Raw genomic sequence first — 25681 nt, forward strand, 5'->3', positions numbered from 1 at the left:
GGAGGAGGAAGAATATCATTCATCAGGAAATAAGACTAGGGGAAGAGAAAAGAATACTCCTACTCCAAGTAAAGTTCTGTGTAGGAAAATACCTAGGGGTCATGTGCCCAAAATGTCTGGTCAGGGGGAAGAAGAGTATAATGAGGAAGGAGAAGACATGGACATGGATGAGGAGAATAAGGGGGAGGATGTTGAGACTAAAGAGGAGCAGGATCACAACCCCAAAAATAAGTAGAGGAGGAATAAAGAGGAGAACATGCCTCTAGAGGGGAAAAATGACTTGGGTTCAGAGATCTCTATGCTCCCTCTCCTTCCCATTCCTTTGCAAGAGCAAGAAAAGGAGAAATTAGAGGAAGGATGTAGTGAGGTGGTTATAAAAGATAGGAATATGTCTATAGGTTTCTTTATTTTTAGCTTTTTGCCTATTTTTTGTTCTAGCCTTTATGTTGGCCATTGTTATGTTGTTGGTCTTATTTTTTTAATTTACAACCCTTTGTTATGTAAGAACTTTTGAGTTTTAGGATCCTTATAAAACCTAATTTTCTTAATCATTTAAAAATAATAATAATAATTACACATCATTGCTTTAATTATGTCAATGCTAAGAGTCCTTAATCAAGGAGAAACCTTGATTCTTGGGTGATTTTGTATATATTATTACTGATAAACAAGTTCTTCTTGCATAATTCTTACTATTTATATATATCTTATATTAATAATACATATTTTTGCTCCACACTGATTATTCACCATAAGTTAATTCAATTAATCTAAAAATTGTTCATTCCTTCATGTTTCACTATCATGCTCATAATTATATCTAAATTAGATACTAATCTTCTACTTGGCCAAACATAACTACTACCACTGGTTAATGCCTTTAAGACTAATTGACTTCCTCTAGTAATCATCATAGTTTCAAAGTTGTTGATTCTTCAAACGACAATCACATTATCTAGAATCACAATTTAATCATTACTAGATTAGTAGCAACACCAATACCAAAATAATCCATCTCTAAAATTGTGGCTCATATAAATGCCTTATTACTTGTTCACTGAATGATTTGTATGATTTGATGACTGACTCCTTCCCAAGCCCATATAGATGGGCATGCACTGGTGGAAATGACAATTAGCTATGGCTTTAGCTAAAGGTTTTGTTGTTGTTCTTGACCTTCGAAGACCCCTATGATGGTGAAATATCAACCAAACCCCTTCCATTATCTTCATTGAGTAACAAGAGAATTGATCCATCTATGTAAAATGCTTAATATGTATGCATTGCTAATGTTATTTCCTATAATGGTTGAACCCATGGTCTCTGGTGGCAATCACTCTTCCTCAATATGAAGTAATTTATCATATTTCCTACATAAATCTATTTGACTACTACTTTCTCAATTTGTAGTCTCCTTTAATCTCATAGATAATCATTTTTTTGAGTGGTATTGGGTAGCACATCAACTAGACATGTGATGCCAATTTACATCTCTCTTCTTGGATTCAAGTATGAGACTATACACTAGTTTATAGGATGGTTTGAGTCTTCTGCAAATATCTCTATGTGGATACTTTGGTTCTCCAATCATTCCATAATTAATTCTATTATTGTATGAGACCCTTGGTACTTAGTCCTAAGCTACTTTCTAATATTCCTTCAACTAAAATCTATAATATGATGAGTGTGTTTCTCTTATCCCCAACCGACAAATCTCAATCAATGTTGTAGTGCCTGCCCCTAGTTCACATTTCTATTATCATTATCAGACTCTTCTAGGCTAGTTTTATGCTTATGATTAGTAGCATTACTTTGAGTTTATTAGATATTGTTTTAAATTCAGTTGATTATATGGTGAGATTACTTGATACTCTATATTTAATGCATGTATGATGATTATCACAGTTTTTACAGTTGTTGATGATGCTTAGTTAGATGGTTATTGTACATGTTTTCTTATGAATACTTACCCCATACTTGCATGTGTATGGTGTGCTTGTTTGTTTTCTTTATGTATGGTGTTTTTGATGTGGTTAAGGAAGGGAGTCGTAGTCACCTACTAGTCAGGATCTACACGATGCACCACTTCCTACCATTGCTTGTTTAGCTTAGAATATTGTGTCTGTACATGCGTGGAATTTATGCAGGTTGCAGGTACCGGGTATCGACTTCCCTGAATTGCCAGGATGAACGTACCCTATCGCATTATCTCAATGGTAAGAGAGGGGAGATAAATTCTTAAGTCCAAATCCCAACCCTTTAATCATTTGTCCTAATTGACAATTAGGACAAGTATCTAAGTTGAGTACCCTTCGAATGCATCGAATGACGTTAATTCATGATTATAACCCTTTGTTTGATTTAGTATGTGTTTTGCTATGATGAGTTTTTGTATGTTGTCTTTATGAGTCTTTGGCATATTTTCCATTATTTATGTCTAATTAAAAGATTAATTAATGATTTAATTTAATGAAAAATTATTATGATATTTTAATATTTAATTATATTTAATTAATTGAGAAATTAATTAAATAAAAAGAATTAAATTTGGAGATAAAATTTTAACGATAAATTTAGAACGTGATAATATTTATTTAATTGAATGATAATATATTTAGATTTCATTTTTAAATAAATGCTAAATAATATTATTATTTAAGTTAATAAATATTTTATCAATTAAGTTTCTAAAATAAATTAAAAGTGAAAAGATATTAAATTATTAAAAAGATTCTACATTGCATGATGCGTGTATGAGTTTAAAATAAAAGAAATTAATTAAAAAGATAAAGCGTGTGAACTTAATAAAGATATTTAATTGCATAAAAGTGCGCATGGGATTAAAAGTAATAAAGATTAAAAATAGAAGTCAAGTGAAAATTAAATAAAGTTAATTAATAATTCACTTAATGTGCATAAAAATATAAAAGATAGATCAATAAAAGTTAATTTTGAGTTTGAGTCTTGTGAGAAAGGAGTCCTCTCGGGTGAACGCACAATTAGTGCCTCGATTTGAGGAGAAAACTCCTTATCACAAATTGGAGGTTCATTTTTTCAGGGGACCATGAATTTTGGAGACATGAATTTTGGGAGACAAATTTGGAAGCGTAATTCAAAAGGAGAATTCTAGGAAAGATTTTTAGAGAAAGGTTCTTGAAGAGCAAATTCTTTCACAGGTTTTCATGGATTGCGTATTAGCATCAGGATTAGGTAGGGTCTTGTGTTTTTGATCGCTGATTAGCTACGCAATTTTCCTTTCCTGTCTTCTTTGTGTTTGTGGACTACAAATCCAATTTCTCTATGATGAAGGTTTAAATATTTCAATTTTGAAAATTATTAGATGCTTGTTAATTAACTTCTGTATATGTAGGGATTAAAAAAGAATTCGAATAACTTTTGTTTTCTAAATCAAAGAACACAAGATTTAATAGGAAGGAGTCGAATCTAAAGATGAAATTCTAAAATTGGATGGTTAATAATGTTTTCTCCATCAGAGAGTATAGATGAAATCAAATTTTTTTTTTTTTAAAATAATAATAATAAATAAATAAATAAAATATATGTAAAATTAATGAGAGTGTTGATAGGAGTTGATAAAAATGAATATAATATAATACATGTTTGTGAAATATTGTTTTTAAAAAATAAAATTTTAAAAAATAAAATAATATATAATACATTAAAAAAAACCATATGCCGACTTACTTTCTTATTTTCTGACAGCGACTGACTGCTGTACATAGTCATATGTCGGCTGCAGCGATTTATAATCGCTTGGGAATTTGTTTTAAATTTTTAATTTATATATATAATGTTTTTTTTTATAAAGTTTTAAGTTATGTAAATTTTAGATTATATAAAATATAAATGGGGGACAGATTACCACCCATACTCCACCTCACCCGTGAGAAGCGGCTTGGAAGCACATTAAATCTAAAATCGGGTTATTAATATTATACATGCAAAACAAAGAGCTAATATTAAATGACAACTCCTCTTTTATAAAAAGTTAAACAAGAAAGGGAAGAGAGGTGGGAGCCACGTGCCCACCTCCTTGCTTTGGCTTAAAAGTCAACATAATTACATTTTGGAGTTTCCTAAATAATCTTTCTAACTTATGTAAAGGAGTTTTTTTAGCATATTGAATTTGAGATCCGTCCATTGCTACTGTGGCTGGAGCTTTTTGGGATGCTTGTTTATCATGATTAGGTGATGTTATTTACTGGTGTATTTCCTTATATTGATGATTGGCATGTTAGATTTCTTTATGCATATGTTGTAGAATGTTTAGGTGTGACATCCCTATTATGATAGTACCGATGATCTCTTCGATGACTTGGGATGTTACACGTGGGGGATGGCTAGGACCCATGATGGTCTAATGATGCTATTAATGGTTGGGAGGAACCACACACTTAGATTAGTTGTGTTTTATGATGTTATATCTTTATGATTGATAGATGTATCATGTATGTTATTAGTTTCATTTATTTTATTGTACTTGTATGATGGATCCGAGGAGGATATTGTATTTTATATTTCTTCATATGTATATTCTTTTAAGCCTTTCATACCCTGTGACATGTATAGTGGATGATTGAGCATTCCAAATTAATTTGCCAAAAGGCATTCGGAACAAATGTATATTAAATGGATATTGAACTTTCTTATTATTCTTTCATGTGGATGTGGTAGACGTTAGACTTAGAATTAATTAAATTTAAATGTGACTCAACATCTTGGGATCCTTAAGGAATGTAACCTGTCATGTATGTTTGTTGATGATTACATGTTATTGCTTCCACTACTATTGTGTTGATGTGTACATTATACTTTCTTACTTAAAAAAATTTTTTTTTTAGCAAACTTAGTAAAACTTTAGGTTAATTCTTTTGGATCCCTTGGCGGGGTGTTACAAATGTACTAGATGTCTTATTAGTCCTTGCCTTTCTGTAAGGTAGGGAACTAATGTTTTTTTTTGACCCCCCCTATTTATTTTTTCTTGGTAACTACCCACCATATTGCAAATTTATAGAAGTAGTTTAAAAAAACATAATTATTATATGCCAATTTCAAATTTGTGATTGGCTAACACTATTTTAGCTAGTTTTTTATTTTTTATTTTTATGAATATTAATGTTGGGCAAAAATCACAATCTGTAGGCATAGCTATTGAGATTTTAAGTTCATTTATTTCATGAAAGTTAGTGGCAAATAGGTGTAGTTAATGTTGTTGCAGCATGACCATTGACATAATAACAATGGAAGAAGGGCCATTCTAAACCACTAGGTAGGATTTTCCCCCCAAATCTTCTCTCCCTATTTTGACTAATCCAACTTAAACAAGCAAGAATCCAATTTCCAATGTTAAAGAAATTGAATATAAATTTTTTTGAAGCCCTCACAATTGTTAAATCATTTATTGTTTACCTAAGATTTACAAGTATTCAAATTTTCATGAAACTTAGGGAGAAGATCACACTGAGTGAATGGCTTCTAGGCTTGTCATCCATTGTTACTTCATTTTGAAATTGTGTATTAATTGATGGTTTTTTTAAAATCTATTGGGAGGAGGACTTGGGGCCAATCTAGGTATAAATGTGCAAATAATAGGAAAATATTCTTTTTTTATGGATGTTATGGGGCTCATTTCAACTTTTAAATCATAATGAACTTGTTGTCTATTATTTTTGGATATGTAATGCCCTGCCAAGGGATCCAAAGAATTAACCTAGAATTTCACTAAGTTTGGTAGCATTTTTTATTTTTTTTTCTAAAATGAAAGTAAATACCACATATAACTTATGCACAATAACGGAAGCAATAGTAATGTCCATCTGAAATTAAACATAACATACATATTAGATTACATTGTTTAAGATCCCTTAATGTTGGATTACATCTAGAAACATTTAACATACATGAATCTATCTGGTACAACATCCACATGAAATAATAATGATAAGTCCAATGTTTATACATTAAATTTCAAATGCTCAATCATCCACTGTACATGTCATAGGGTATGACAAGCTCAAAGATTATACATACATAGAATAAGGTACATCATCCTATTCTAATCCATGATTCATCAAAGTAAAAATAATTACATGATACACATGATACATCATCATAGAATACATATACATCCATCATAAAGATCAAACATAATAAACTAAGTGCACGGTTCCTCCCAACCGTTAATAGCATCATTAGACCATCGTGGATCCTAGCCATCCCTCTATGCGTAACATTCCAAATCACCAAAGAGATCATCGGTACTAACATAGTAGGAATGTCACTCCTAACATATACAACATCATATGTAGAAAGTAATCTAACATGCAAATGTAAGCATAAGATAACATCATCTAACATATGCTAATCATCAATGAAAGGATAGATATCTACCATATGAAGGATGCATCAGCCACGATGTCTCAAAAAATCTCAAATGATAAGAGTGGAAAGTACACTACCACCCGACCGCGTAGTACCTAAGTGGTCCACTCCCACTGTGCTTAGGAGATAATCTCAAGTCCCAAATAGGCTAACAAAATCACATAGCACAAATCTCTATAAGTCCAAGAATCCTAAAAGTATACGAACTCAAAGGTTACAAACACAACATCGACATCTAATTCCCAGAGGCACACAATGACATGTAGGAACCTACTATGCAAGCGAGAAAGTGTCATCGCATTTATCACGTACAAGTTACCCTTGCAGTTAGCTAAACTCCACGGGTCCATATTGATCTCATGCGACCACTAGTACCCTCTCATACTGACGAGGCATACTACAGAATGCAAGGTCGCAACCATGTGTTCTCACTACTCCCATCCTAGCTTGTACAAGAACTCAAGGCATGGGCGAGAACAAAACACTTATCTTTTTAGGTTCATTCAGTTAGTATTAGGTGTGAATGTTATCACTTATTAATCCAACTTACAATGAGTTACCCTGGCAGCCTCTTAGGGCCCCAACCCCCATTGCAAGCCACTTCCCGTCACTACATGCATATGTCCTACCCTAAGCTCATGGAATCATAAATCTCAAAATCACAAAAGATAATCCATAATAAAATCATCAAATATGCATAAAAGCATCAAATCTCCATGAGAAAACATCCATAGAAAATCATGAACACAACAACTCTCTATTGGCAACTGAAGTATCACTGATAATCAAAGTATCCAATGGTTCTCAATAACCAAAATATATCTCAATCATACTGATCGAAGACTCCAAAAATGGTTGAGTCAAACATGTCACAACATGACATCATCAAGAATAAATCCACATTTCAGTCCCATCATGGCGACTAGAAAATAAACAACGATAACTGATCGATGACCAAAAATAATGGTTAAGTCAAGTGTCTCATACATAAGAATCTCAACTATAACAATCAGTAATCACATCCAATACATAGAGCATTCCATCACATAACTATGGTTGGGTTTATAAAGATCAAGATTAAAACATCATCATGACATCATAATCACATAACCCCCAAGCCTCTGGTAGACATCCTATAACTAGTCAACACTAGTCAACCCAAAACCCAAAACAATAGCATAAAGAATACACAATATAAACACATGTTTTGGTTTTGCTTTATTTACAAACTTGAATGCAAAAGTCTCGATTTATGTTTCCCAATTTAAATATCGAATGGAGAAATTTCACGTTTTAACCTAACCCATGTTTTTGTATTGGTAGATAAAAGTTTCTCCCTCCAACTCTAACAACTCAATCTTTGTAAGTGTTCTAGAATTCACACGCTATTCTCCATTTACTATTGGAACTAAAATGTTAAATGACTTAAACTTCATAATTTTCGTCTAACCTTAATTAGATCAAATTTTAATTAAGAAACATTATTTATTGAAATCTTAAATATTTAAAATTTCATTAACTAATAATTAAATATATATAACAATTATATATATATATACATATATATATATACACATATATACATATATATGTATATATATATATGTATATGTATATATATATATATATATATACATATACATATATATATATACATATATATATACATATACATATATATATATATATACATATATATATTAAACTAACAACAAATAACATTATTTACAAATGTTTTAAAAATAACATTATAAAATCGAATGCAATGTTTTATATATGCAAACGTTGCAACGCACAATATGTAAGCCGTGGCACGCACACAGGTACCCTGCAGTTGCAGGGCCTACGACAGCAACGAGTATGTGGTACCTGTTGATGTCGTAGTTCTTACGACCGCAAGTACCCCACCGTGAACAAGCGTGGGTGCACGGGTATTCGTCCCCACTGCACATTAATAAATACGTTTTTCTTTAATAACATTTTTTCATAAAAATGTTTCCACACGATATGGCATTTTATTAATATGAAACTCTATCATGATTTGACATTCGATTATTAAATAAATAAATAAATAAATGTATATATATATATAAGGATATATATTTGTATATATATATGTGTATGTGCGTGTGTGTGTGTGTGTGTGTGTGTGTGTGTGTGTGTGTGTGTATACACGCAGAGTTTACCAATATCACAAAACATGAACATGTATACATATATATATATATATATATATATATGTATGTATGTATATGTGTATGCAGATTCAAAAATATAAACAGTTTATTTAGAAATTCTAATTTTCAGAATTTTCCTATAAACTTTTGATCTCAAATTTATCCAATAAATAATCTAATGGGTTTGGCTATGAATTTAAACCCTAGCCCTGTGTTCTTTTCAGATCTATGCATATAGAATCCTCAAATAAATTAAACTACCCATATAGAGAATACATACAATAAAAATATAAAATTCCTCAGAAGACATATGGAAGACACGAAGAAGACAGGGAATGCATGATGCGAAAATAGCATAAGTAAAATGACAAGAATCGCTCTTCCTCAGAAAACCCATAGAGCAAGCTCCTCCCTTCTTTAGAATTCTTGAGTCCTCCAATGCTCCAATTGCACTCCAAACGCTATCTCTAAGCCTCTAGGAATGCCTGAATATAAAGAGCTCTCAAGAAACACCTAGAATGCTTCTAGAAATAGTTAAAAGGTGTCACCAACTAAGCATGGGTCTTTTCCAACCTTCAAGATGAGCCATAGGGTTGTAGACACCATGTGCTTAATTGATGCACTAACCCCCGTGTTGTTGACACATGAGAAATAGAAAAGTGTGTTAATTCCCATGCAAGCTTATAACTCCAATTCACTTTTTATATAATTTCTATTTAAATATTTATAACTTTTATTTTAATTTTTATAACTTTTATTATTATTATTTATTTATTACTTTATTATTATTATTAATTCTAATTTTATAATTTTCTTTTATTTAATTATTTTTCCTCAATTAATTCTCATTTAATTAATTATAATCAAAATATCAAATAACATGATATTTTATATTAATTTTCTTAGATAATTAATTTATTAATTAAATCTATTTATTAAGACTTAATTAATAGAAAATTCACCATAGACCTCCAAGATAAAATATGAAAACCCATCATAGAGAAAATCACACAAACTTAGTCTAAAGGGTTAAAAATCACAAATTATGTCATCTGACACATTCGATGGGTAAAATATCTAGATACTTGTCCTACCTCATTAGGAAAATTGGCTTAAAGGTTTGGGATTTGGACTTGAGAATTTATCTCCCTTCTCTTATCATTGAGATAGTATAATAGGGTACGCTCATCCTGGTAATTCAGGGAAGTCGATACCTTATACCTGCAACCTGCAGAAAAACCATGCATGTACATACAATATATATAATGCTAAGCTAAACAGACAATGGCAGGAAGTGGTGCATCATGTAGATCTCGACTAAGTAGGTGACTACGACTCCCTTCCTTAACCACATCAGAAATGCCATACAATAAGAAAACATGCACACCATACACATGCAAGTATGGGGTAAGTATCCATAATAAAACACATGAGACAATAAACCATCCAACTAGTCATCAACAATAACTGAAAACAATAGAATGATCATCATGTATGCATGAAATGTAAAGTCTAAATGATCTCATCACATAACCACTGAATCCATAACATAATGTCTGATAGTGTCAAAACAATACCACTAATCCATCAACATAAAACTAGTCCATCATAGTCTGATAATAATAGCAACAATATGTCCAGAAAAGATGTGAACGAGGGTAGGCACTACAAGATATCTTGGTCATTTGAAGTAGTCATATTATCTGTGGCATTATTCCACATCTCCTTGATTTCAATAGTCCTCTTGTTGGAATAAAACAACACGAGTCCAGAATACTCCCAATTTTTCATTCAATATGGATCTCCAATAAATCTATGGCTCGATACTCCAAAACCTCCATCTATTCAAAATCTTTAAACTGGGCTTCTTAACCACAACATGTCTTGAATCCTATGCAAAAAAAAAATTTAGATACACCTTCTATCTATTTGCTTAAAAAATATACAGAATGACATTGTTTGTAATTGTGCTTGAGATAATATTTTCCTACACAACTCTTAATGGAATGTGAATGTTGTACAAACATATTTCATTGTGTTGGCAATATATGTTTTTAATTTATAGATCTATATTGCTGAAATTCCAAGATGTAAACTTGTACTCATATTGTCAAGAGAACACCTATTTAAATATCTAGATTGCTAATTTTCTTTCTATGATATTTGGTGCTGAATAATGCAGTGCAAACGTTTAATACCTTTTTTTGCCTTTGCTAAATCTAACTACTTTTAATAAAACAAATTAATAAAACCAAATCTATTTAATGCTATGAACTTTGATATCTATTTTAAACTTTTTAAAATTTGATTAGAGAGTTTCTTAAAGAAATTAATTTTAAATATAAGAGCTTTTTAAATTTGACTAGAACTTACAAAAATATAAACAATGATTGAGCTTTTGCAGTGCAGAGTTTCTTCTCTAAAAACAATACTAGATCAAAGAGGAAAACTATGTTAATGCATTTCACTATCAACAATAGTGTATTTCACTAGTTTCTCTAAATTTTCCCCTTAAATCTTTAAAAAATTCACTGTCAAACACATATTTTTGATAGACCATTGAGAATTTATATGAAAAATCATGCAAAATCTCATTGTATTTGCTAGCTAAATATAGACATTACAATTACTATGCTTAGTTGCTCATATGTTGTTCATTTGCATTGCTTCTTTTTCCATTTTTTGGTCGAAGTCATTTTACAACAATATTGAAAAATATAAATTATGTTGGCGATTTCTAAATCTTTTTCTTCTGAAAACTTATTCAAAAAATAAATAAATAAAATGACTATTTTAATTTTTTTTACAAAACTTATAGCAATGCACATAAAATGAATGCATAGCACTAGAGCACTAATGTATTGGTCAATAATTTTTATTATATTTAAATTTACACTTTTGTATAGTTTTTGCTTTTGATAAAGGAAATCTTAAAAACAAAACTCCAACCTCATACCCAAAAGGCAAGGACTACAGCTCGCAAAGAGCTCTTCTTATATCTTTGGCTAAATCATTAATTCATTTTCCAAGGGACTTATCCCATGACTACACAAAATTTGATGTCATTAACTCATCCTTTGTTAATCTTGCAATTAGTGATATGACTATTATGGTGATTGCATACTTTCACCATTGATATCTTGACCATGTGTCCAATGTTTTAACACTTCCATAATGTTTTAATCATAATATATATTATTATATGTATTCATTAATATAATAAATCTCACTCATTACACTCATATGAATTCATGTCACATATATACATACATACACAACTAGTATTCTCAATAAAAATAATTATTACAACCCTTTGAGGATGAATCTATCACCCTTATATCCAAAGCAAAACTCTATGCAAGATCAAGTATACAATAATTTGTATTATCAAATTCTCTATATAAAATTATTCTTTCTTGGTAAAGATTGTGAAATGATCTTATTAGTTTATCAGATAGATCAAGTAATGATTAGACATGTCAATGATAAGCGTGCTTGAGGATTGAGCAAATGATCTTTCTAAGGAACATGTAAATCAGTGACTTGACGTAAATATTGTTTTGTTAAGTATTAAAAAAATCCAATTAGTATAAGATTAATAATTGCTTATATGAATAGTTGTGTCATGAGTGGACATGAGACATGTCTTCTCATGACATGCCTTTTGATCCCATGTATTTTTGAAGAAACAATTATACCCACCCAAAAAACCAAGAGAGGCATTAAAATCAATAAATACAAAGCAAGATCTAGAGAATAATATATAGTTCACTCATTGAAGCATTTCTTATCTTTGACATAACAATACATATATAAAGTTCTGGAGTGTTTTAGAGACATAGACATTGAACTTTGAATCTACAATATATCAATAATTAAAATAGTAAGATTTTGAAATTAAAAACATATGCATTCTCTAAATCTAAAATAAACTTGATAAACATTTACATGGTATCAGAGCTGCAGGTTCCTTACTAGGCCTATGAGTTTTAAAATATTGCATGAGTGATAAAAAAAAGATAGAAATTGATTTGAAATAACATCAAAATATATAGAATATTTTTAAGTGAAATAATTCAAAATATATTCCAGTGTTCGTATGAGTTGTAGCAATCACTACTGATACCATACCAGATGTGATTCATTGCAAAAGTTAGAATACATCTGAGCAAAGGATAAAAGACATAGAAAAACTTGATAGAATTGTGAGCCACAAATAAGAGATGTGATAACTAGGACAAATAATCAGAACACCTCAAGAATATTGTGTCTCTATAGTGAACACTCAAGGAATACAAGTTCTCCTAGATAATGATAATGTCATGATATGCATGTAAGTGGGAAAGCCTGAGAAAATTTGTGCACAAATATTTTAGGGAAATATCTTGGGCCTTTGATCCACATATTCCTTACTTCTCCATTGCCACCTATGTTGGACACCAACACTAAATTGAAATAGGAATGCCCCTTTATGAGTTGTCCCTGGTCAACAAATCTATTTGTGTATCAATGCAATCATCATGAAGGTGTTCTATTAAACCATTTAGCTACATTGCATCCACTTGCAACTTCTTGATGCATTTGTTCAAAAAATTGGTACATTGTTTATGATTCAATATCATCCATGTAAGTCCATGATAGTTATGTCGATGCTAGATAATTGTGGCTAACAAAGATCCCAATTCCCATGCACTCTAATAGATGTCTGTGTAGGAATTGAACATCATCAACAAGTAAAATATGAAGGCCATAAAAATGGAAAATAGAGGAAACTTTGTTTCATAAAAACTAAACACATAATTTTACACAACAATATCTTATAATTAGAGAGTAGATTTTTATTGAACAGTTATCAAAAAAGGTTTTCAAACATATCTTATTTATTAGTCTACAATCATTGTATTTTGATAAGGCTACTAAAATATTTTGATTTCTTGTTGTAGCATAATATTTTTGCTTTGTATCCTTTCATAATCTTATGTTAATATCATGACTTCTTCACTTTAGTTGCTACATATAAAATCATTGTGATACTCTAAAACACAACAATTATGTAATATTTGAGCCGTATTCAGAAATTAGAAAAAGTTGCATTTAGAAAATAGTAGATATCTTTTGTATCCTTCACATTATGAGAATTTTTCTTGCAAAGGACATAAATAACCTTCTTATGGACATAACTAGAAAGAATTTTCCTTGATTCATCCTCATTTGTCTAGAAATAAACACCCAAGATGACTATTTCTTGATGTTGTACCTTATGTTGGGAGTTTGAATTTACTAATTGGCTCATGTAGTAGACTTACAAACTTTTCAGCTATAAGCATTTAATTGATTCTAATGCTTGCCCCCTTTTCTTATTTAGTCTTGAACATGTTTTGTAGCCCTTAAAACTCATTAAAATCTCTTATGAACAAGAACTAAATATATAAATAAGGAAGAATACCTCATGTAGCTCAATTGGAAATTGTATCCTTATATGATAATCTGAACTTGTTGAAGCTTTATGCTCACTTGTAGTCATTTATACATGGTGAATCCCTTTATGTGTGAAATCTAAAATCCTTCTCAACATTTTCTAAAATTTAGAATATGGTATGTTAAAAGGTTTCATAGCTATAATACTAAGTCCCTTCAACAAAAAATGAACAATATAGCCTTCATTTTAAAATAAATAAATAACTCAACCATAAAATCCCAACTTGTGCATTTCCCCTCAATAATCTCTTCAAAATCATCAATCTTTGCCCCTTCATGATTTAACTAGAAGGTTACACACTTGTAATTCATCTGTGCCCCTTCAATAGTCTCCTCACCTCTTGGATCTTGGCCTCTACAACTCTTAGATAGAAGGCTTCATGTATGTAACTTAAATGTGATCCTTCAACAACCTCAAGTCTTCATACTTGTACCTACACACTCAAGAACTAGTTAGAGTAAAAATTGAATCTTTTTTGCACCTTGATTATTGTTCCTTTATTTTTTTATCTTCATCTGATGTGTAGGAATAGTTCAAGTTTGCATTCCTAAGCTTAGTCATTCATAAGACTGGCCCATTTTTCTCTTTAATATTTCCATAGGTGGATGAAAAGACAATTCAAGGACTCAAGTACTTCATTGATCCCTTAAAATTAGCCTATTGCAATTACACAATGACAGAAAACACTCTAACCCATTTCTTATTTGGGTTTTCATATATGAACAATGTATGTGTTCTTTTTTAATCTTTGAACATTTTGAAAATGTTATAAGAGAAATCCAAAGTATTTCTATTTTGAAAGCGGCTACAACTTGTGTGGATTTTATGCATTGTAAATGGTATATATGAAATTTAAACACCTTGTAGCTCTATAAAACAATTTTGAATAGCAGTGATCAGATTTTCATAATTTATGGACTTTGTAGTTCACTTTTTTGCATACAGATAACTCTAAAAAGTATAACATCAACAAATTAAAACATGTATCAAATTTAGGACTTAGCAATTTATATGTAGGCTAAATTGGTAATAGTGATATTAGAGACATAGTGGTTGGATGTTGCACTTTTGCCCCTATTTTAAGAAATACTAGGCCATAACCTTTTCAGGTGCTATATTGAGAATGAAAAGAAAAAAAATAAGATTTATTATGTATTCTTTAAAGGGTTCTAGCTCAATGGAAGAGCACCTATTTTACAAGCATAGGGATGGTGGTTCGATTCCATTGTGCCCTATTGTGACCAAATACACTGCAAAAGATGTGACTAAATATGCTACTAAATATTCTACTAAATATGTGACCAAATATATGATTAAATAGGATACTAAATATACAACAAAATGTATGACTAAATCAACTATAAAATATATGATTAAATATGTACTACTAAAGATACAATAAAATATGTGATTAAATAGACTACTAAATATACAATTAAATATGTGACTAAATCAATGATCAAAATCAGTGATCAAAATTAGTGATCAAATAAGTGACTAAGATTGTTTAGTAGTAAATTAGTACCATTTTAAATGATTGGATATTAACTATTATTAGTCACGTGACTAGGTTTAGTCACTTATATAAAAAATTTAGTGGTTTTTTTAGTCACATATTGTTGGTTTTGTACTAGTGATAGGTTATACACAAGTTTTTTCAACACCTAGTTGGTCTTACAATTCTCTTCACTTCATTACTTTAGAAAGAAAACACTTTCTCATGGAATGATAAATTTAAACATTTATTTGAGGAATTAAAAAATATCTTTCTAATCATCCTAGTTGTAACCTACCCAACCAAATAAACTATTCTTATTTAGACATCAAATTCATCCAAGGTATTGCACATTATTTAGGTCCAAAATGATAATAATGGAAAGAAGTGTTAGGTATATTATACAAGATGTATATTAATTCAATAAGAGACTCAATACACTACAATTGAAAAAAAAAAGTCTTTCTTTACATATTTTATCAAAAATTGACATATCAACATGCCTTGCAAAATGGATCATGCTCTTTCAAGAGTTTGATTTAAAATTTATTTTTCAAAATAATATTCATGGAAAAGCCTTAATTAATCATTTAGTTAAGGCTCACTCATCTACTTGTATAAAAAATATTATTATCTTTCCTAATGAGTTTATCTTACCAATCGAAAGTAATGACACATAAGAATTATATTTGTTATGGGTCTGGATGATTAATGGATTTTGGTGTTAGTTTTATTCTCAATCCTCCATAAAAGAAAGTTATTCCTTTATCATATTATATATATATATATATATATATATATATATATATATATTCCTATGCTACTATATAGTGGAATATGAAGCCCATATTATTGGATTGAATGCAACTTTGTCTCTTCAAATCAAGAAAATCAAGATATTTGGTGATTCATGATTAACTGTGCAATAAATTGATGGTGTGTGTCAAGATAGAAATAAATAACTATATAAGTATCATCAAATTTCTATGATTTTAGCAAAAAATTCCTTCTCCTCTTTTTCACCATTACCTAGATTGGATAATAGACATGTTGATGCTATGGAAAGTGTGAGATTTCTTATTTATTTAAAAGATTTAATGCGACACATTTTTAAACTATTATATGAAATCTCTCAAACTCCACTATTTCTGATGATGCTACATTAGATGCTTATTTCCATAACATGTATTTAGATGAATTTTATTCACATATAATTCATTATCTAAAAGATGACACCTTCACTAAATCACCAACAAGGAATTATCAAAATATAATTTTGAAACTTGCAACTTGATATATTTTACATGTATAAATTCTTTGCAAGCATTCTTATGATGGCCTTTTGCTTAGACTCCTACAAAGAAAAGAGAATTTTGTGGTTTTACAAGAAGATCATGTTGAATCTTATAGGGGGCATTTTGGTGAAAATTCATTGCTTAATAACATTCTTCATATGTGATACTATTGGAAAATTATAGTGCAAGACTCTTTTATGTTCATTAAAAAGTCTCCCCAATGTCAGCACCATAACAATCTTATTCATTCTCCTTTATATGGGCTACATTCACAAGTACCTCCATGGCCCTTTAGTATATGGGGTTTGGTTCTTATTAGTAAAATATCACCTCTTTCTTCTCAAGGACAAATCTATATTCTTATAGCTACTAAATAATTTACTAAATGGTTTGAAGTTGTTTCCCTTAATTCTACTATACATGAATTAATTTTTTATTTCATTCTTAAAAACACAATCACCTGATTTGATATTTCTAGTAATGACGATTCTAGATAATGGAACCCAATATAACAAGGAAGTAAAGAGATCTTGGAAAAATAACATATTCACCAATATTTTTGTAGTCCTTATTTTCCTCATTTCAATAGTCAAGTTGAAAATTCTAATAAGAGCCTATAGAATGAACTTTTACACTACAACAAGAACATAGCCGTACAATCTAGTCTATGGATCAGATGTGATTGTGGCTTTAGAATAAGAGATTATTTATTTAAAAACCTTGTTTAAGGGCATGATTGATAAAGATATTTATAAGGAACACTGATTACATGAACATAAAACTCTAGATGAACAATGTGTTAATTCTTTGGAACACATTATGGATAATCATAAATCTAATGATAAAAGATAGAATGCTAAAGTCACTAAAATTACCTTTTTGGTTGGAGGTTTCATTATGTATGAAAAGAAGAGAAATATGAACTCCTTACTTAGAGAAATGGGAAATTTTAGTTGTACTTGGATAGGTCCTAACATTTTCATATAATTTTATGTCTATTGTTCTTATAATTTTTTTTGATATGAATGCCATGTCTCATAAGGAACCTATTAATATTATACATTTGCAATGGTATTATGCTAAGATTTTACCTTTCTCTTCTCTTTTCTTTATGTACTTGCATCTTCATTTTTTAGTACTATGTATATTTTCTCAAAACATTGTGTGTGATGTTTTGATTCCCATGATTAAGAGATTATACTTTTAAAAGTTAGTACTTTTTTTTTCTTTATCTACTTCATAATCATCATTTTGATCTTCTTGTTATTTATTGTGCAAAATCAATCATAGAGACATTAGAAAAGATAATAAGCATAAAATTATATTCCCTACAACCATAAACTTAATGGGCTTGATTGATCATAGTAGGTTAATAAACTGAAGGAGAGGAGGTATTTTCCCTTTCTCAAGGGAAACCAAGGGAACAAAAGAAAAAACATGAATCCCTAACCTAAATAAAAATAGGGCTTAACAATTTTAGTAAGTTAGATACATCCTTAATGTAGGGGTAATATTAAAATGCTTCAAGGATGTCAAATAAATGGTCTTCCTACCACACTCGGAGTTATGGACTTTCAATTCAGGGGAAGCAGTATGAGATAAGTTTACAAAATTCATTAGACACCTCCTAATTTTTTTTCAATGTCAATAGGGATGAGCACTTCTCTTTTGAATTGAGATCCTTAGGTGCAAGAGCTTAAAACTCTATAACGGTGTGGTAATGGATAGAACACATCTAATTATAGAGGAAATTATTTTCACAGAATAACACTTGAGTTCAATTGCCCTATTATGATTGTAAGAAAATAAAAATTAGGATATATTCGTTATTAGAATAATTCTCAAAAAATGACAAAAAACTAAATATCTTAGCAAGAGTGATGGTAGACACAATCAAATACTACACAAAAGAGTCCCTAATGTAATGAAAGATTTACAATTCATCCAAGAAATCAAGAAGGAGGCTAGGACTACAAACACAAATTGGGGCCATCTTATTAAGCTTTCTAGAGTGGTCCAAACCGACTTTTCATTTATCCAAGATAAGGGAATGCTTTCCATAATCCCAAGCACTAGAGAGAGGAAAAAATGAGGCTTTTATCTAAGGTAAATTAGAATATGAAAAGACCCCCTAAAATAGAAGATATTCTAAGGCTAACCTTACTATTGTATCTATTAATATCTCACTTTCAAAATATATCAATAGCGGGACTAAAAGAAAAACAACGTCCAACTAGAGAAAATACATTTTTGAGACAATCTTATCCATCAAAATATTTGGGATATAATGTTGAGTATCCACACCTTGTGGAGAAAGGATTCAATGGAGTTGAAAGAATTAGCATGCTTAAAAGTAAGGCAGCCCTTCCAATCCATCTTGGGGGGCCTAGTGGTTGTATAATCATGATTGATGTCATAGGTCAAGTTCCCAGGACCATTGATATTAATTATTATCATTTTAGAAATCTTAGAAGATTTTACCCTAAATGAGGCTTCAATAAACACCTAAAAAATAAGACACTACACTATAAAATATCACAACAAATCTTACAAAAAGTGGGATGATGAAAAAGGAAAAAAGAATGAAATATCTCTTACTCTATTGGAATAAAATATCAATACACTTAGGAGTAATGCTCTATTGGAATCAAATATCAATACAGTCACTAGTATTTAGAGTGATATGAATGAACTCTATATTAGAGTTATTTGAAGATGGAAAATTTGACTAAAAATCTCAAGGATTGGATAGAGAATGTATTAAAAATTAGAATTGATCCTAATGGTTAAACTTGATCACATCATAAGTATTGGATAGAAAATATATAAAAAATTAGATTTGATCCCAATGGTTACACTTGGTGATGCTCTATAATATTCTGTGTGTTCAAATTCAACAAATATAAAATTAATATTAATAAATTAAGGGATAGGTCCAAAAAATGTATTAAGTGGTAGGTTTATGATTAGCTTATATATTTGGTCTTAAATGCAATTTAGAAAATTTATCACAACCAATTTAGATACCCACCACCATATTAGAAGAACATTTTGTGAGATAGATCAACCCTTAAATTAATCGCCTAAAAGGAGAAAAAGTTTAGTGGGAAAACAAATTTTTTCACCTAATGAAAGTATATAAGAAAATATTTTCCAACAAGCAATTCAAATTATATGTCATTTAGAGAATACATTACTTTTGAAATGAAGATGATTTAGTTCAAGGAATAATAAAATGATAAATGAATCTAATCAAAGAGAACTTGTAGAAATGATATATAAGACTATAATAGACATGTATTTTAAAAACATGTAAATACCTTCTACAATATTATATACACTTTTTGAAAACTAATAGAAATAAACAAAAACTAATATTATGAAAAATAATTTATGAATCTTCCACAATATTTTGTATATCTTCTATAATATTATGTATACTATTTGAAGAAATGATGAAAATTATGTGCTCTAATATATTTCAAGACTAACCTTCATTTTAGAAAAATCTAATCATATAAGATATAAATTTAATTTTTTTTTTAATGGAATATTTTGATTACTATATTGAGTATACTTGTAATATTACTCAATAAAATCCTAAAATTATTAATTTATTTGAGTTAAGTTTTACCAATACAACAAATTCGGTGGAAGAAACATAGAAAATTAATATATGAATTCAAATTTCTATAGATCTAACATATTTGTTTTGTTAAAGAAGCAAGACATCTGTAGAATCACCGTACTAAGAAATTGTGTTAAAGAAGCAAAACATTGTAGATCCACCATGCTAAAAACTAGGTTTGAAACTTATAATCTTTAGAATGAATTTTATATACCTCTTCCATAACCTTTGTATCCTTGTCTCAATAAATATTGTTGATTATAGACTAAAACTAGTGTAGATATCTTAAATAAATCTATCTAAAGAAATGCCAATAGATATCCACTACAAAATAATTATAATTTATTTTAGTACATCTAAAATTATTTATATTTTCTTTATCTCCATTTATTTAGGGTTTTACTAACTTAAGCTTTCAATTTTCATTTTTAAAAAAAGAATGATTTTTATCTCTAAATATTATAATTTAAATAAATATTTTATGTGGAATTTATTAAATTATTTTTAAAAGTATATTCTATTTATAATAAGATTTAAACTTTTGATATGTAGATGGTTGTCAAATTTAACCTAGAAGAATAAAAGTTAATATTAACATGCTCACACCATTCCACTCCACTCATTATGCCATTGTAGAATGCCTATCAACATTAATAATACAAAGTTAATAAGAGTAGAGACAAATATATTTTTTAATTTAGGCGAGATTAGATTTTTTAAAAAGTTTTTTATTTTTTCTTTGTAAAATATCATAATGAAATTGTGAAAACTAAATTTTAGTTTCTTATATCTCAATTTATAAATTTATAAATTATATATATTTATAGAAAATAAATTTTATAATGGTTACATTTTTGTGAGTAATTGGTCGCATGAATTTAATATCTTCACACAAAACTCATTTAAGACTAATTCTAGACTAGAACATATTTTCATTTTGATTTGTTAGTTTATCATCTCATAGAAATTTGAAAAAGTTTAGTAAAATGAAATATATCTAATAAATTAAATAAATTATTTTGATAATTTATTTTTTACCATCTCATTAGTATATAATAGAATAAATTTATGAAGTAAACAAAGTATCAAAATAATAATTTTATTTGTACATAATTATTTCAAAGAAATTACTGGAAAAGTAAATTCATAATATTCTAAATTTATCAAATAAAGAAATAGTTGATGTGCTATGAAAATGTATGTTTACTAACCACTCAATAAATATTTTGAGTCTATTAAATACATTGATAATCTTACCTCTTGTGAATCAAGACTTAGTTACAAGTTATTATACCTTTAATTAATTATCATAATCATTTATGTTTGGCCATCTCACTAGTATATAATAGTTAACTTTATAAAGTAAGCACTCAATTTCAATAGTGATTTCATTTGTGCATAATTGTTTCAAAATCAAGTCAATAAAAAAATAAACAAATGATATTCTCAAAACTATCTAATAAAATAAATAATTGATGAATTTTTAAAATGCCTAATAACTCATCAATGAATGAAATTATGAATCTATGAAATACAATAATTATCTTATCTATATTTATCATATTATTTTTGAATTAAAAGTAGCCAAAACTAGGGGGCTGGCCCATTATAAAAAAATTGGTCAACTACTAACTTGGAAGACCATCAAAACTAAACTAACCCCTATTGCTGCTTGAAACAAAAACAAAATTCAAAACCATAATTAAGAAAGTATCAGCAAGTTTAAACAAAATGCCTGTTATCAAACTTAAGAAACTATAGTAAAATATTAACAAAGGCATAATAACCTTGCAACCTATTAAGTCTAGTAACTAGTAGATTAACAACATACAAAGAAAAAGGAGGGAACCCTTAATATTTCTTGGCCTCCTTCGTCCATAGGAGGATGTTTGCCTAGTCTTCTACCAAGAAGTCAAAGAGCATCTTAGAGTCCTCCTTAGACAGGTCCGCTTTAGTGTCCTTAAGCAAGCTCAGTGTGGTGGTAGCTGCATGTGTGACTTTATCGTGAACTTGGTCTGTAGGTGCATTCTCTCCTCTAGTGCATGGATTCTCTCCCACACCTCATTACCAGCCTTTTGCAACTCACCCAAATGGCCATCAGTACCAGCCTTTGTAGTATCCTGCACAATCAGGGGGTTAATAACATTTTTAGAAACAACCTTAATAGGGGAGGAGATTGTTATTGGGGAGGGCGCCCTATCCACCATATCGAGGAACTAATCCCTTGTTAGGTCCGCACACCTTAGATCAACTATCACCAAAACATGCAACACCTCCCTATTCCCCTTTCCTTATCCCAAATCTAACCTAGAGGAGTCTGATATCTCCTCTTCCACCTCCTCCAAACCTCCCACCCAAAAGTTTACCATTTTTTCTTTCATCCTCCATTTGGGGCAGCTCAAATCCTTTGAATCTAAGGCCTCCTCCTTCAAATTCCTCTTAGCATTAGATTTTGCTAACCTCCCCAACCTCCTCCTACCCACTCTCCCCTCTTCCTCCAACTCCACCAACTCATTCATCTTCCCTTTATCCTCTCTCCCTCTTTTCCCCATGGGGGAGGGATTCACCCAGGACCCACTTGGTGAAGGCTGTGGGGTAGGGGCTCTAAGACCTATGATCCTAAGGGGAACCATTTGGGGTTGGGGGTTTAGATGGACTAAAATGTCAATTTCCACAATCTTAGGGGGGACCAGGGTGAGGTGGAATTGATATAGCCTAAAAATTAAACCTTGGTGGAAAAAAAAAAATCAACCCCCTTTTTCATTTTTTCTTTCACATCAATGACAATATCCTCTAATTCATGCAGTAAGAAGAAAGGAAGCAAAATAAAATCCTGATGGTGAAAATGATTAAGGAGAGGAAAGTGATAGTAGTAGCAGACCCTATACCTTCCTTCTAGGGTAAGATATTTCATCAAAACTGAATAAACCTTGTTCCATGGGTTTGGAAGCTACTCTTGCATAAACCACCTCTATATTGAATCAATTCCTCTCCATTCACAAAAACACTTTGTAGGATCACATCATCTATCACCCTGATCACCTTCTACCATTTCCTACCCTTCATGGCCAAGCCCGTCACAAGAGCAATCACCTCCTCTGAATTATGAAATGAGATACCATTTATCATAACTTTTTTTTCCTCCTAGGGGTTAACAAATTGCATAGAGAAATTTCCATCATGCCCATTAAGTGTCTCCATGAATGAGACAAAACTGCCTTCCTTCAGTAAGTATCACACCAAGGGCTTCCTCATATTTTCATCAATCACATCTAGTTAAATGCCCATCAAATCACCACCCATCTTTGCAATTTTTCCCTCTCTCTTTTTCTTTAGAACCCAGACATAGTTTCTAAAAAGGACTTCACACTTAGGCAGAAAAACCCAAAAGTGAAGATGATAATCACAATTAATTATAATAATGGAAACAACCAAAATAGCAAGAAAGATCATGTGTCAGCTGCCACGATCTATCCCCCAATCATTTCCATCATTCCCAACGCATATCAACCCTTTAAAAAATAATTATTTTCTCTACACGATATAAGATGACACATATAGGGAAATAAATAAATAAATCCCCCATTTCAAACTTCCAATTTTTGGGCCATGTGTATTTATTATCACCCATACCTGATCCTTTACTCCTTGCCACTTGTGCATCAAGGACATGTCCTCTCCACTAGCTCAACAACATAATACAAAATAACTAGCTAGGACTCATCATTTTTCACTTCATGGCTCACTAACTCCCTTACCAACTTTGGCAATGTGTTCAAATTCTGCCAAGATCAAAGCTCCTTCACCTTTAAGCCAATCGCCACCATTCCATCAACCACACTATTTCCCTCCTAAAATATATGATTCAAATTAAACCAATTAAGTTTGGTTAATAGGTACTTGATATCATCAATCACACCTTTGATAGTCCATCCCTCCCTCATATTACCTTTGATAGTCTCAATAATTATTTTTAAATCTCCTTCAATTTGCACATTCCTCCATCCCACACTTATAACCATTTTAAAGCCCCAATATAGAGCCATCACCTTCATAGTATTATTTGAAACTTTCCCTAATTGACCACTATATGCCAACAACATCCATCCCTTGCCGTCCTTGACTATCCCTCCACCTGCCAAACCCTTCTTTTTAGTAGCAGCATCAAAATTAAGTTTGACCCAATTAGAAAGTGGGGGTTCCCATTGGTTTCTTTTTCTAGCCATAAGATTAGAATTATCAATCTCCATAATCCATTCCACCAATGACTAGTACTTGGCCATTCTGACCTCCAAGGTGGAAGGGGGGAATGCTAGTTTTCTCCACTTGTTGCATCTGATATTCTTGACTATCAATTTGTAGATCCTTTCCACCATGACATTCTCCTCTTGTTATTTAGCTCTTTCCAAACACCCCAACAAACATAGGGGGAAATGATCTTCCATAGACTAATAAGGAGGGGGTGGGTAAAGGGGCCCTATAAGTTCATCATAAATTGCCCCATATCCACATTAAACACCTAGTTCAACTCCAAGCTTTTGAAGAATTCTCCCCCACACCTTAGATACAAAACTATAATGCAAGAATAAGTGGTTGATGCTTTCTTCCTCCATCTTACACATATAGCATCTATTTGGTATTTGAAACCCCCAATTCATCAAGTTGTCTATAGTGAGATTTTTCCCATGAATGGTGGTTCACTTGAAAATATTGATCTTTGGGATTAAGTGATCAAACCAAACATTCCCCCATTCATTAGGTTCAAGAGTTTTTTCAAACATTAATTTGTAGGCAAATTTAATCGAGAATTCCCTAGTCAAGGTAACCTTCCAAATGAACTCATCATTCATGTACCTTCTCAAGATTTTGTACTCGTCTAGTATAGAATTAAGCTCATCAATCAGCTCCCTTCCAACTATATCATTTTGTTGTAGCTTCATCTTTTTGTACTTTCTTCTAGAGCAAATAAAATCACCTACCATTCCACCCCCTTATCCTATAGGTAATACTGAAGAGACCCACACTTTGTTTTTATTAAAGGTTTATCCATAAGCCATAGATCCTCCTAGAAATTAATCTAGTTACCATTCCCCACAAGCCACCTAATACCCTACTTCAAAAGGGTTCTTTTCTCACAATATTTCCCCAAATTTTAGAGCCCATAGGAAGATCATTTCTCCAAGTGCAGTGAGAGAACATTAGATT

Source organism: Cupressus sempervirens, chromosome 9, assembly GCF_028749045.1.
Source record: "Cupressus sempervirens isolate cs-2001-9-10 chromosome 9, ASM2874904v1, whole genome shotgun sequence".
Lineage (NCBI taxonomy): Eukaryota > Viridiplantae > Streptophyta > Pinopsida > Cupressales > Cupressaceae > Cupressus > Cupressus sempervirens.